Below are 13,849 nucleotides of genomic sequence, written 5' to 3'. Positions count from 1 at the left end.
GAGCTTTGAAGCTGCTCCTGGTCAGATAAAAAGGCCGCTGTGGATCACATGACCCGTTCAGTGGGTGAAGTGGTTTAGTTTCGCGGTTTGGTGACCCGTAGGTGAGCGCTGGGACGGGTTCTCCGTGGTTCTGGTACCAGTTCCACCAGTAAAGCAGCGGCGAGGCGTCTGCACTTTGCCTCTTTGTGTAATGAACAACCTTCAGCTGCCGGCTGCACTTTTTTTTTATCATCAGAGTTAGACTTCAACTCCAGGAGGATGACTCTGGCCAATGTTTAACCTGGATTTACAGGAAGTTTGTCCCAGATCAGCACTTTAGAAAGTCCGTGCGTGCGCTGAAAGTCTGACGCAGACCTCCCGTGTTTTAAGGCTTCTGCTGTAAAAAGGTTGAAGGTCTGTTCTCAGGAGGTTTTACAGCCCGTGGATCTGCGGTTGTTTCTGCCTGCTGACCCACGCCCTGCTCTTTATTACTCCCTGTTCAGGCCTGCCTGGCCCGTGGGTGCGGCCGCAGCCTGCCAGTCGCTTCAAAGGGCGCAGAGAGCGTTGCACAGAAACAAAGACGGAAAGGACAATGGGATGGGTTCTCCTTCATCTCTCTGTCGCACAGCCTCGTTTTAACCCGTTCCTCCGCTCGTAATCGCTCGTAATCTTCCCCGTGGGGGCGGGACATCATGCCCGATCAGGCGGATTCAGTAGATGATTGACAGGGCGGGACTTTGGAGGAGGAAGCGTGAAGCTTTTTTAACCGTAAATGGCATCGTTTTGATAAAGATGAGACATTTCAGACATTTATTGTCTCACAAAAACCCAGTTCAGATGCTGTTTTATGGCCAGTTGAGTTCCTCTTTGTTGAAAACTGAGATAAACCCACAAATATTAAGTCGTTATTCACATTTTTAACACATTTCAGAAGCATTTTCCCTTAAGTTTGGTTAAAAAATCACTTTAAAAAAAGATTCTGAAGGACAAGCAGTGACAATAATCCAGTTTTTAGGTGATTAAAGCTGTGATAATCGCAGGAAAAACCAATTTAATTGGCCTTAAAGTTGCTGTCTCTGTTTTTATTCATCTGGAGCTCAGAAACTGTCTGACATTTGTGCAGATTTGTGATAATTTCCAGCTTTTATCCGTGTTTTTTAAAGGAAGCAGGTGAATATCAGTGTTTTTAATCCTGAAGCTCACTCAGTTTTATTTAAATGAGACTAAAGAAGACGCTTTAGCTAACAGATGAGTCCTTCAGCTTGGGAAGATATCGCACATCTGAAATAAATCCATGTTTTTCTGTAATAATCACTTTATTTTCTCACAAAAAAACCCAGTTCAGATGCTGTTTTATGGCCAGTTGAGTTCCTCTTTGTTGAAAACTGAGATAAACCCACAAATATTAAGTCGTTATTCACATTTTTAACACATTTCAGAAGCATTTTCCCTTAAGTTTGGTTAAAAAATCACTTTAAAAAAAGATTCTGAAGGACAAGCAGTGACAATAATCCAGTTTTTAGGTGATTAAAGCTGTGATAATCAGGAAAAACCAATTTAATTGGCCTTAAAGTTGCTGTCGGAGCTTCTCAGCTGTGAGGATCTGCTGTTTTTATTCATCTGCAGCTCAGAAACTGTCTGATATTTGTGCAGATTTGTGATAATTTCCAGCTTTTATCCGTGTTTTTTAAAGGAAGCAGGTGAATATCAGTGTTTTTAATCCTGAAGCAGGACTCTGGCTCACTCCGTTTGGCAAGATTTAAACATTTCAGGCTCAACATCTGAAAACGGTGACATACAGTCCTGAAATAAAATGTTTTTCTGTAATAATGACTTTATTATCTCACAAAACCCCAGTTCAGATGTTAATTTATTTGGAGGAGGAAGCGTGAAGCTTTTTTTAACCGTAAATTGCATCGTTATGATAAAGATGAGACATTTCAGACAGTGAGGCGAGATTCTTTCCCATCTGTGATGTCATGATGGATTTAAAGCTGGAGGTACGCTGGTCTCTGTTGGCTCATCAGCGTCCTTCAAAGTGAATTAAGCTCTAATTTAAGCAGGAATGTGATGGAGTAGATGTGCAGAAACGACCCTAAAGACTCCATTTCTGAACAAATCTTCACTTTCTAAAGAGTTTTTTTTTTTTTTTTAGGGCCGGGCAACGATTAAAATGTTTAATCTAATTAATCACATGATTTCCCTGATTAATCACGATTAATCGCATTTGTACGCAGAATCCCGAAATGAATCCAAAAGTAGTGTATAGCTTTTAGCATTTAGCTTTATTTTAAATGTGCTGCCATATGAATGAAAGTGCCATAACATTTGTTGTGCAAACACACTTTTAACATCAGCATCTTTCTGTAGTTTTTATGTAGAAGCCTCGCTCCACTGTCTGTTTCCTTGAATGACTTGCTGCTATCAGTTGTGTGTTTTGCCTTTAAGTGATATTTTAGACTGGAACTACTACGCTGAGAAGACAATTCAACTTGGCTGTGTTTACAGATGACTTTGGTTCTGTCGACTCCGCCGTCTGGAAGAACTTTAACATGAAAATGGCCGAGTAAAAGTTCCGTACCCTTCTCCATGTTTGGTGGATCCGCCGATTACTTTCTTTTCCTGTTCCACAGCAGACAGCAGCAGACTTTTACAAAATAAAAGCCTGTGAGCAACAGACTTTTACAAAATAAAAGCCTGTGAGCAAACGACTTTTACAAAATAAAAGCCTGTGAGCAACAGACTTTTACAAAATAAAAGCCTGTGAGCAGCAGACTTTTACAAAATAAAAGCCTGTGAGCAACAGAATTTTACAAAATAAAAGCCTGTGAGCAACAGACTTACAAAATAAAAGCCTGTGAGCAGCAGACTTTTACAATAATAAAATAAATAATAAAACCTGTGTTAATAAGAGATAAAATATTTATTGACGTTAAATAATTGAGTTAATAACGAGTTAACTCACCCAGCCCTAGTTTTTTTTGCTTTGGATGAGGTTCAAACACAAAAGAAACAGTTAATTTATCAGAATATCCGTTTTTATTCGTCAGATCTCACCACTGACGTGACATACAGATATTTAACGTCTCTTTCTTGTCGTATTAGTCGTCCTTAAAGTGCTTTTCTGCGGCTGCTGTTAGCTTTAAGGCCTCTGCTCAGTGGTTTCAGTGGTTTCCATCCAGCTGTGTTCGGCCTCTCATCCTGACGCCTCTGGGCAGCTCGTCCCTGAACACGTGAGCGGCCCGAGCGGGCGCCACAGCGAGTCCTCAGTGAGCGCCGCCGCAGACCCAACAATCGGCCGTTTGTCAGCGCAGGAGTGGGTCGACACGCATAACTGCAGGCCGGCTCGGACGCCACTTCCTGTGAAACGTGTCGACCACTCAGAGCGCACAAAGCAGCAGCTGCTGCGGCTCTGAGAGACGACACAGATGACATAATGAGAACTGATGCTCCATCTTTCTCTGCAAAGCCTGGGCTGAAGTGATGCTCCCTGGTTTAATAAAGACGGGTTTTACATTTCTACAGCTTTGGTTGTTCTTTAAACGAGGAGCCCAAAGCTTTAGCTCACAAATAAATGCTCTTTCTGTTTGTTTTTCTGTAATAATCACTTTATTATCTCACAAAAACCCAGTTCAGATGCTGTTTTATGGCCAGTTGAGTTCCTCTTTGTTGAAAACTGAGATAAACCCACAAATATTAAGTTGTTCTTCACATTTTTAACACATTTCAGAAGCATTTTCCCTTTAGTTTGGTTAAAAATTACTTTAAAAAAGATACTGAAGGACAAGCAGTGACAATAATCCAGTTTTTAGGTGATTTAAAGCTGTGATAATCAGGAAAAACCAATTCAATTGGTCTTAAAGTTGCTGTCGGAGCTTCTCAGCTGTGAGGATCTGCTGTTTTTATTCATCTGGAGCTCAGAAACTGTCTGACATTGGTGCAGATTTGTGATAATTTCCAGCTTTTATCCGTGTTTTTTAAAGGAAGCAGGTGAATATCGGTGTTTTTAATCCTGTAGCAGGACTCTGGCTCACTCAGTTTGTTGATTTAAATGAGACTAAAGAGGACGCTCTAGCTAACAGACATGTCCTTCAGCTTTGTAGGATTCACACATTTCAGGCTCAACATCTGAAAACGGGGACGTACAGTCCTGAAATAAAATGTTTTTCTGTAATAATCACTTTATTATCTCACAAGAACCCAGTTCAGATGCTGTTTTATGGCCAGTTGAGTTCCTCTTTGTTGAAAACTGAGATAAACCCACAAATATTAAGTCGTTATTCACATTTTTAACACATTTGAGAAGCATTTTCCCTTTTTGTTTGTTTAAAAAATTACTCTCGTAACGCGAAAGAAAAGAAAAAAAACTCGAGTGACGGGCCTTAACAATGAGTCAAAATGTTAATACGTCAACATTTTTAATAGAATTGGTGGTATATTTGGATGGAAACACATCGACTCTCTGCAGACCAACACTATTGTTTTGGGTTAAACGAGGAGATATATTTGTTTTAAAAGGAGAAGTTGAGTGTGGATCGGATTATTGGCTAAATTACAATCAGACTGAGTTATTAAGTGCACGTAGACACCTTAATCTGACTAAGGATCGGATTAAGACCCCGAGATCTTTCTCCAATGCCTGAGTTTGTTGTTGTTGTTGGTGGTGAAGAGGTCAACAGGAAGTGGCTCTATTAGCAACAGCTGGAATGGGTACAGCGCCACCTATCATACCGGGGTATGACACGCTTTGTGCCTCTGATCCCATTCATTCACCGCCACATATCCAAGGAGAATTACCCTTTAATAACTCAGTCTGATTGTAATTTAGCCAATAATCCGATCCTTTCAGTGCCATGTGACCCCGCTGAGTGAATCAGAGGGTTTCCTTTGCAGCTCTGTCAGGATGACCGTCTCCCCGTCCATTAACCACGGCGCTGCGGTCGCTCTCTGCAGAGCAAACAACAGACGGCTATTTAACATGTTTGAATATGGAAACTCTTAGAGACATTCAGCCTGCAGCCCGACACTGAAGCTCTTTGTTGTGGAGGACAGGTGTGTCCGAGCCTTTGAGGTCACCACAGAAACCTTTTCAGTCAACACTCATTTCTTATTACGTTCAGCTGGTGTTGATGAACAAAACGACCCCGTTTGGACTCAGTTTGGACTCAGTTTGGACTCCGTTTGGACCGAGTTTGGACTCAGTTTGGACTCAGTTTGGACTCAGTTTGGACTCAGTTTGGACTCCGTTTGGACTCAGTTTGGACTCAGTTTGGACTCAGTTTGGACTCAGTTTGGACTCAGTTTGGACTCAATTTGGACTCAGTTTGGACTCAGTTTGGACTCAGTTTGGACTCAGTTTGGACTCAATTTGGACTCAATTTGGACTCAGTTTGGACTCAGTTTGGACTCAGTTTGGACTCAGTTTGGACACAGTTTGGACTCAGTTTGGACTCAATTTGGACTCAATTTGGACTCAATTTGGACCCAGTTTGGACTCCGTTTGGACTCCGTTTGGACTCCGTTTGGACCCAGTTTGGACACAGTTTGGACTCCGTTTGGACCCAGTTTGGACCCAGTTTGGACTCCGTTTGGACCCAGTTTGGACCCAGTTTGGACCCAGTTTGGACTCCGTTTGGACTCCGTTTGGACTCCGTTTGGACTCCGTTTGGACCCAGTTTGGACCCAGTTTGGACCCAGTTTGGACCCAGTTTGGACCCAGTTTGGACCCAGTTTGGACTCCGTTTGGACTCCGTTTGGACTCCGTTTGGACCCCATTTGGACCCAGTTTTCTACACAGTTTGGACTCCTGTCTGCGGTGCGAATGCCACCAAAGTGAAAACGCTCCACAGGGAGCTCGTTTGGCTGCGTTCAGCCCAGTTTCCACCGAAAGAAAACCAAAGATACGTGTTCATTTGGGTGGTTTCATCTGCAGTTTATCACTCTATCTTTAACGCAGGTGTGTACATCTTTCCTTTTAACTGAGGTGTTTTTTATGAATACATTTCATTCAAAGTATTTAAAGCTGTGATAATCGGAGGAAAAACCAATTTAATTGGCCTTAAAGTTGCTGTCGGAGCTTCTCAGCTGTGAGGATCGGCTGTTTTTATTCATCTGGAGCTCAGAAACTGTCTGACATTCGTGCAGATTTGTGATAATTTTCAGCTTTTATCCGTGTTTTTTAAAGGAAGCAGGTGAATATCAGTGTTTTTAATCCTGTAGCTGGACTCTGGCTCACTCAGTTTTATTTAAATGAGACTAAAGAGGACGAATACGCGCCGTTTCTCGTCTTTCTTCACTCTCTGGTACTTCGGTGCATCGTCTGCGTACATGCGAGTCCTCGGTAAGACGTTCAGCCCTCGGCTGCAGCTGCTTCTGAGGATGTCGGCGTCCTCCAGCTGCTGCATCCGGGTTAGACGCATGCGGGATGGGAACATTTAGGGCAGCAGCTGGAAATAGACTGCACCCTTTCAGCAGAAAACGCATTAACGGGATGATGAGTGCTGCACTGGAGGCTGCGCTCGGCCTGCCGCTGAGAGCTGTTGGTGGGGATCTGAGCTCGGCCAACAACAGGAGGGCTCAGCATGATTTAATTCACCATCTTTAGAGCTGAAATGACCAGTTAATGAAGTGTTTGATGCACTTTCAGAGTGTTAAACTGCACCAATCAGCTGGTTCCAGCTGATTCTCTGCATCACACGCGTGATAATCTGAATATTTCTGGGTTTCAGCTTGTTGTTCGGACTAAAGGGGACGTCTGAATGTGTGGATCTGGGTTCTGGATCAGGTGGATTTTTCATTATTTTCAGATCAAATGGACACAGTAATCAGCAGAGGGATGAATAATGAAAATGATCTTTAACTGCATCATCTCATGTAATTTCAGCACATTTTAAGCCTTTTATGTTGGATCCTGCAGCATTTCAGGATCATTCAGATAAGGGATCTGGTGATTAGAGATTTAAATAAGAGGGTTTGTTGTTGATGAACAAACTAAACTCTTGGATCTAAGGTTAGTTTGTCTTTTAAATGTATTAATCTGTCCGGATAAAACAAGAAAACGAGTCATTTAAAGGAAATATTTCTGCGTATATGAACTATTAATCGGATCCAAAGTGCTGCTGTGAGAAAACTTTTCAGTTTATTGTGACGTAAGGCAAAGAAAAGCAGCTTTTTCTTCTAATTCAGGCTTCAAATGTTTGTAATTCTGACCTGAAATGGACCCGTGCTAGCGTGGTTATGGATTTAAATTCTAAATCTAATGAGCAGTAAAAATTAAACGTGTTATAAATAGTGTTTTATCTGTGACTCTGTGTGAACTCTCACTATAAATAACAGCAGCCCAGTTCAGACACGAGCAACGATAACTGGAATATTCCACATCGATTCTTTCATCTTCCAACCGGCCTGTTTCAGTCGCTGTTGCTCAACACAGTTTCAACGCCCTGCAGCTGTTACAGTGTGTGTGCGTGTGCACGTGTGCATGTGTGTGCAGGTTTAATCTTGTGTTTTTGTGCTTGAGTCCATCGGCGAGCGTCTAACGATCAGAGTTCTCATAACTCGCAGATTCAGACTGTTTCCAGCCTGAGAAAACTGCAGGTTGTTGAAGTTATTCACGGTGGGAAATGATTATTAAATGAGATTAAGTTTGATTAAACTTTATTGTCATTGCACATGTATAAATACAGTTTAGCATCTAATCAGAAGTGCATTAAGTGCTGTTCATACAGTTTCTAGAAGTCAGTAAGAGCAGTTCTGTGCAGTTTCTGGAGCTGTGGGAGCAGTTTAGCTGCAGAAAATCAATGGGAATGAATCAGCATTCATATACAGATGTGGAACAGACAAGTGTACCGATGTGCTGTTTAAATATGGACGAACAGTGAGCAGATGTATCAGGTGCATTAAATATGTATACAGTTGGAGAGCTGTGGACTTACTGTAACAATGACTCGTGTAATGAAGGTTGGATAGAGTGCAGTTATTGGCTGTGTTCAAAACCGCATGCTACATGCTACATGCTAAATACTTCCATACTACATGCTACATGCTAAATACTTCCATACTACATGCTACATGCTAAATACTTCCATACTACATGCTACATACTTCCATACTTCCATACTACATGCTACATACTTCCATACTTCCATACTACATGCTACATGCTACATACTTCCATACTACATGCTACATGCTACATACTGCATACTCATCGATCAGACAGTATGCAGAGCGTTTACCCACAATGCATTTCGCTCCTGCCCGAGCTGAAATCAGCCGGCCTGAAGCTGATTTCCCTTAAGCTCTAAACTCTGTAAACTTTAGCAACATTTGAAACATTTTCAGCTGAGAAAGTAGTCGTTTAGATCCCCAACGTGTTGAAAACCTGACAAAATACCGGCTGTTTACAATTTTGTTCCCACGAATTCGGCGCTACTAAAGCTAGCCGCAGTGAGCTAACGCACTTCCTGTTATTTTCACAAAATAAAATACCCGTTGCCTTTTATCACAGGGAAAGCCATTACGATACAATTGGTGCTTTTGTTTTGAAAACAGGAAGTGAACCTACCCTCGTTGTAGCTAGCTTGAAACTGTGTGAAGGTTCTGGTTTGGGTTCAGGAGGGAAACAGCTGTTCCTAAACCTGCTGGCTTTGGTCTGAAGGCTCCTTCTGGAGGTTTCTACTCATCTAAACCAGAGATACTCACTATTTTTTTTTTTTTTACGAGCCACATTGGCAGCAAAATCAAGGTTAGAGCCACTTTTACCACAACATACTAAAGTCCCCTTTTGCAAATATGCATTTCTACATCTAAAACATCAACACAGCCAATACATTTTCAGTTCAGCCCACATTTCCCTTAATACTGGGATGAGTGGAAGCTGGCGTGCATGTGCTCGACTTTCTTCATGTTGTATTTGTAGTTTGTTGTTGTAATCATAGTGAGACATTCAGGATGAGCATGGTTTCTGTGCTGTTTTTTGCCCTTTTTTAATTAAAAACCGATCCATTGTGCCTGCATCTCACGCTGGCTAAACGAGCTAGCGTGCTCTGTGGTTTAAGCGGGCTGCGTTGCCAGGTTTAACATTGTGCCCCCTTTAGGAAACACCATTAAGCCTTAATTAATACTTAATAAAAATATTTAACACTGTGCAGTATTCGCTGTGTGTTATTTGAAGAAATGCATTGTTATTGTTACCATATTGCTATAAGCTACTATGCGAGTGCGAGCTGCCAGTTAGAGCTTGAGGATCCGCACAGTGAGTATCTCTTATTTAGAGGCTCAGGGTGAAACGAAGGTCTTAAATAAAGGTGTCCTGTCAAAGTTTTAAATGTTTAAATGGGCCTCTGACGCTGTACTGACCTACAGGTCTGAAACACTCTGAGTTGACTGAAGTATTTCCAGCTTTTTTTCCTCCACTTTGTCCAGAAAGCTGCAGCTTCTAACAGAAATGTTCTGACAACCAGTGAAAGATTGAGGTTCCAGAACGCAAAAAGACGGCAGGTTGTTTAATGTGGGAATCGCTGCTCTTCTTGGTTGTTTGGTTTGGTTTAGGAGCAAATTGGCTTGGTGAGGTTTAGGATTTTCCTCGTCGTGGTTATCAGAATCAGAATGCCTTTATTGTCATCATACGTGGTATAACGAAATTCAAAGCCACCAAAACAGTGCAAAGAGTGCAAATATAAAAAAATATAAAAACATATAAGTAATGTAATGTAAAAGTCAGACCTCACAATCTCTTGGCCCTATTTTCTCTCCCTTCGTATCACTGCCTGCTGCTGACTTTTTCCTGGAGAATGATTTTGTGATGCAAATGTATTACTCTGTTGAACGCATATTGTTTTGAGAAGCAAAACGCTTTATTTTTTAAACCCCAGCCAACTAGCCGGACTACCTTCATCAACACCAAAACGAGGCTGGAACTCTGCTCACAGGACGCAGCAGGGGGTAAGAAGATGTTCAGAAATGATGTTGCTGATATGGGATGTTACACAGCTTCATGTCAAAAGAGGCAAACTGTCCCTTTAAGTCTCTGTTTGAACTCTGAAGAAACTGTTAGTTAATCAGTTGTGCTCGTGAAGCTTTCCGACTGTATTTAAGCCTAAATGAGCACTTTATCGTGTAAACTGTTATTTTTGGGATGAAGCCACACCTGCAGGTCCCTGATGAGGAAGATTAGCAGGTTAGGAGCGTTAAACTCTGTGTAAACACCACACAATGCATGCGTCTCCGTATGTTTACTGTAAACCAACTGAGAAATAGTGGAGTTTTGTGAATTATTAACACTGAAGCGTCGGCGTGTCGAGCCTTTCTATTCAGAGTAATGTTTGCTGAGCGATGCGGTGAATATAGCAGGAAGAGATGAATGTGTTTGCTGTTGCCCTGCTCGATACTGGCAGCTTCCATGACCTCCACACGACACGTAAATGTGCATCCAAACTCTGTGTCGCCACAGTGAACACCTGCAGGGATCAAACCTGCTCCTCTCCGGTTACAGGAGCTGCTCTGATAAAAGAGGTCGTTGTTCTCTAAAGACGGTAAAGGTTTAATATGCTTAATTGATCTCGTTAGGGTTTAAGTGCTGCACTGTGGAGGGGTAATTATTGGAAGGCAGAAAACTGTTCTGTTGTTAAGTTGGCAGCTTGGCAGGAGCAGCAGTGTGGATGGAAACCTCAGCCAAGTCACCGCCCAGTGACTCACTGGTTCACATTTAAGGGTCGTGTTGCTCCATGCTGGTGCTGTTCTGGCTCGGGTTCGATTTAAAGGAAGAAAAGTTGGTTCAGACCTGCAGTTTTCAGGGAGTTTGTTCCTCATTTATGATCCATAAAAACAGAAAGCAGCTTCTCCATGTTTGGTTTTAACTCTGAGGACAGAAAGCAATTCTGTTCCTGAAGGTTCATAAACCAGCAGCAGATCTGAGATGAAACCAGTTAAAGCTTCAGAAACCAGTTAAAGCTCAGAAACCAGCAGCAGATCTGAAATTAAACCAGTTAAAGCTTCAGAAACCAGTCAAAGCTTCATAAACCAGCAGCAGATCTGAGAAGAAACCAGTTAAAGCTTCAGAAACCAGCAGAAGATCTGAGAAGAAACCAGTTAAAGCTTCAGAAACCAGCAGAAGATCTGAGATGAAACCAGTTAAAGGTTCAGAAACCAGCAGCAGATCTGAGATGAAACCAGTTAAAGCTTCAGAAACCAGCAGCAGATCTGAGATGAAACCAGTTAAAGGTTCAGAAACCAGTTAAAGCTTCAGAAACCAGCAGCAGATCTGAGATGAAACCAGTTAAAGGTTCAGAAACCAGTTAAAGGTTCAGAAACCAGCAGCAGATCTGAGATGAAACCAGTTAAAGGTTCAGAAACCAGTTAAAGGTTCAGAAACCAGTTAAAGGTTCAGAAACCAGCAGCAGATCTGAGATGAAACCAGTTAAAGCTTCAGAAACCAGTTAAAGGTTCAGAAACCAGTTAAAGCTTCAGAAACCAGCAGCAGATCTGAGATGAAACCAGTTAAAGGTTCAGAAACCAGTTAAAGGTTCAGAAACCAGTTAAAGGTTCAGAAACCAGCAGCAGATCTGAGATGAAACCAGTTAAAGCTTCAGAAACCAGCAGCAGATCTGAGATGAAACCAGTTAAAGCTTCAGAAACCAGCAGCAGATCTGAGATGAAACCAGTTAAAGGTTCAGAAACCAGTTAAAGCTTCAGAAACCAGCAGAAGATCTGAGATGAAACCAGTTAAAGGTTCAGAAACCAGTTAAAGCTTCAGAAACCAGCAGCAGATCTGAGATGAAACCAGTTAAAGGTTCAGAAACCAGCAGCAGATCTGAGATGAAACCAGTTAAAGCTTCAGAAACCAGCAGCAGATCTGAGATGAAACCAGTTAAAGGTTCAGAAACCAGCAGCAGATCTGAGATGAAACCAGTTAAAGCTTCAGAAACCAGCAGAAGGTCTGAGATGAAACCAGTTAAAGGTTCAGAAACCAGCAGCAGATCTGAGATGAAACCAGTTAAAGCTTCAGAAACCAGCAGCAGATCTGAGATGAAACCAGTTAAAGCTTCAGAAACCAGCAGCAGATCTGAGATGAAACCAGTTAAAGCTTCAGAAACCAGCAGCAGATCTGAGATGAAACCAGTTAAAGCTTCAGAAACCAGCAGCAGATCTGAGATGAAACCAGTTAAAGGTTCAGAAACCAGTTAAAGCTTCAGAAACCAGCAGAAGATCTGAGATGAAACCAGTTAAAGGTTCAGAAACCAGTTAAAGGTTCAGAAACCAGCAGCAGATCTGAGATGAAACCAGTTAAAGCTTCAGAAACCAGTTAAAGCTTCAGAAACCAGCAGCAGATCTGAGATGAAACCAGTTAAAGCTTCAGAAACCAGTTAAAGCTTCAGAAACCAGCAGCAGATCTGAGATGAAACCAGTTAAAGCTTCAGAAACCAGCAGAAGGTCTGAGATGAAACCAGTTAAAGGTTCAGAAACCAGCAGCAGATCTGAGATGAAACCAGTTAAAGCTTCAGAAACCAGCAGAAGGTCTGAGATGAAACCAGTTAAAGCTTCAGAAACCAGCAGAAGACAAATCACTTCTGTTTTCTTGTCGTTAAAATGTAGGACATTTAAAGCCATCCAGGCCTTAATGTCTTCATACATAGAAGTAGGGGCTTGATCGATAAGGCTCCTTTTTTTAGTGGCATGTATATTTGACTGTCGTCAGCATAACAATGAAAGGAGATCCCGTGCTTTCTGAGTATTGAACCCAGAAAGCAAATAAAGAGGAAAAAAAGCAGGGGGCCGAGGGTTGAGCCCTGTGGAACCCCATAAAGTCGAGGATCAGTGGAAGATTCAGAACCAGCTGAGTTTACAGACGTGGTTCTGTCTGACAAATAAGACCTAAACCATTTTAATGCGGTACCACTAAAACCAAGTTGGGTCTGTAAACGAGATGGTAAAATATTGTGGTAAACTGTATCGAAAGCAGCGGTTAGGTCGAGCAGAACAAGAATATGAATATGTCATTAACAACAGATCCACAAATCAGGAAATGCATTAATTATCCAAATCAAATTTATTTGTAGCACATTTCATGTACAAACAATTCAAAGTGCTTTACATAAAATAAAAGCATTGCAGCAGGGAGTGGAAGAAGCATTAAAATACATAAAAGAATATAAAGAGAAACAAATAAAATCATTTAAATGAATTTAAAAACAAGCAACAGTCCAGATGAGTTCAAAGATATCGTGCAGATTTCATGCATAGACACATGAGAAAAGAAATGTTTTTAACCTGGATTTAAAAATGTCTCCATTTGGTGACATAATCTACAATTATGTCAGCCAACAACAACAAATATATAATCTTTGAAGTTTAAAAACAACAAAGCCAGAGTACAAACTAAATAAAACGGTGCAGCTCAGCTACAGCAAAGCTTTCGGGGCTGAAAACCTTCGTCCAGATGGAAGAAGAAGCTTAAAATCCCCGAACAAAGGATGGGATTCATGATTTAAACTGGATTTAGCTGAAGGCTGCAGCTGTCTCTGGTGCTGGGAGAAGCTCGCCAGTCAGACGAATGGACCCATTTCACATAAAGTTAGAGGAGTTTTAAAGTTTTTAACTCTTTTAAAGTCAGACTTCAGGAGGACAGCGAGTCTTTAGGTTGAATATTAATTCTTTTTTCCATCCTGGGATGAGATGGAATTACAAAGCAGAGCCACCTGAACGGGAACTTTTGTGTGTTTTGTGCCGGCAGAGGCGGCGAGCAGCAGGTTTACCGTCTCCACGGTAACCCGATCGGCCGCCGCTTTGACTCGGTAACACTTTGGTGAATCTGACTGCTCCGCTTTCACTGGAAAACATCAAAGTCTTTCCAAGTATATTTGTCTAATTA

General features: G+C 41.7%; 1 protein-coding gene across 6 annotated transcripts in view; it reads left to right on the top strand.

Annotated features, from left to right (window-relative positions):
- The window catches only part of LOC142375526 (unconventional myosin-VI-like), a 145,038-nt gene that overhangs the window by 13,267 nt on the left and 117,922 nt on the right, over positions 1-13,849 (top strand). The gene's annotated exons all lie outside the window — the stretch shown is intronic.

This window comes from Odontesthes bonariensis, chromosome 24 (assembly GCF_027942865.1).
Source record: "Odontesthes bonariensis isolate fOdoBon6 chromosome 24, fOdoBon6.hap1, whole genome shotgun sequence".
NCBI classification, from domain to species: Eukaryota; Metazoa; Chordata; class Actinopteri; order Atheriniformes; family Atherinopsidae; genus Odontesthes; species Odontesthes bonariensis.
This window is presented reverse-complemented; position numbering and strand designations above follow the sequence as displayed.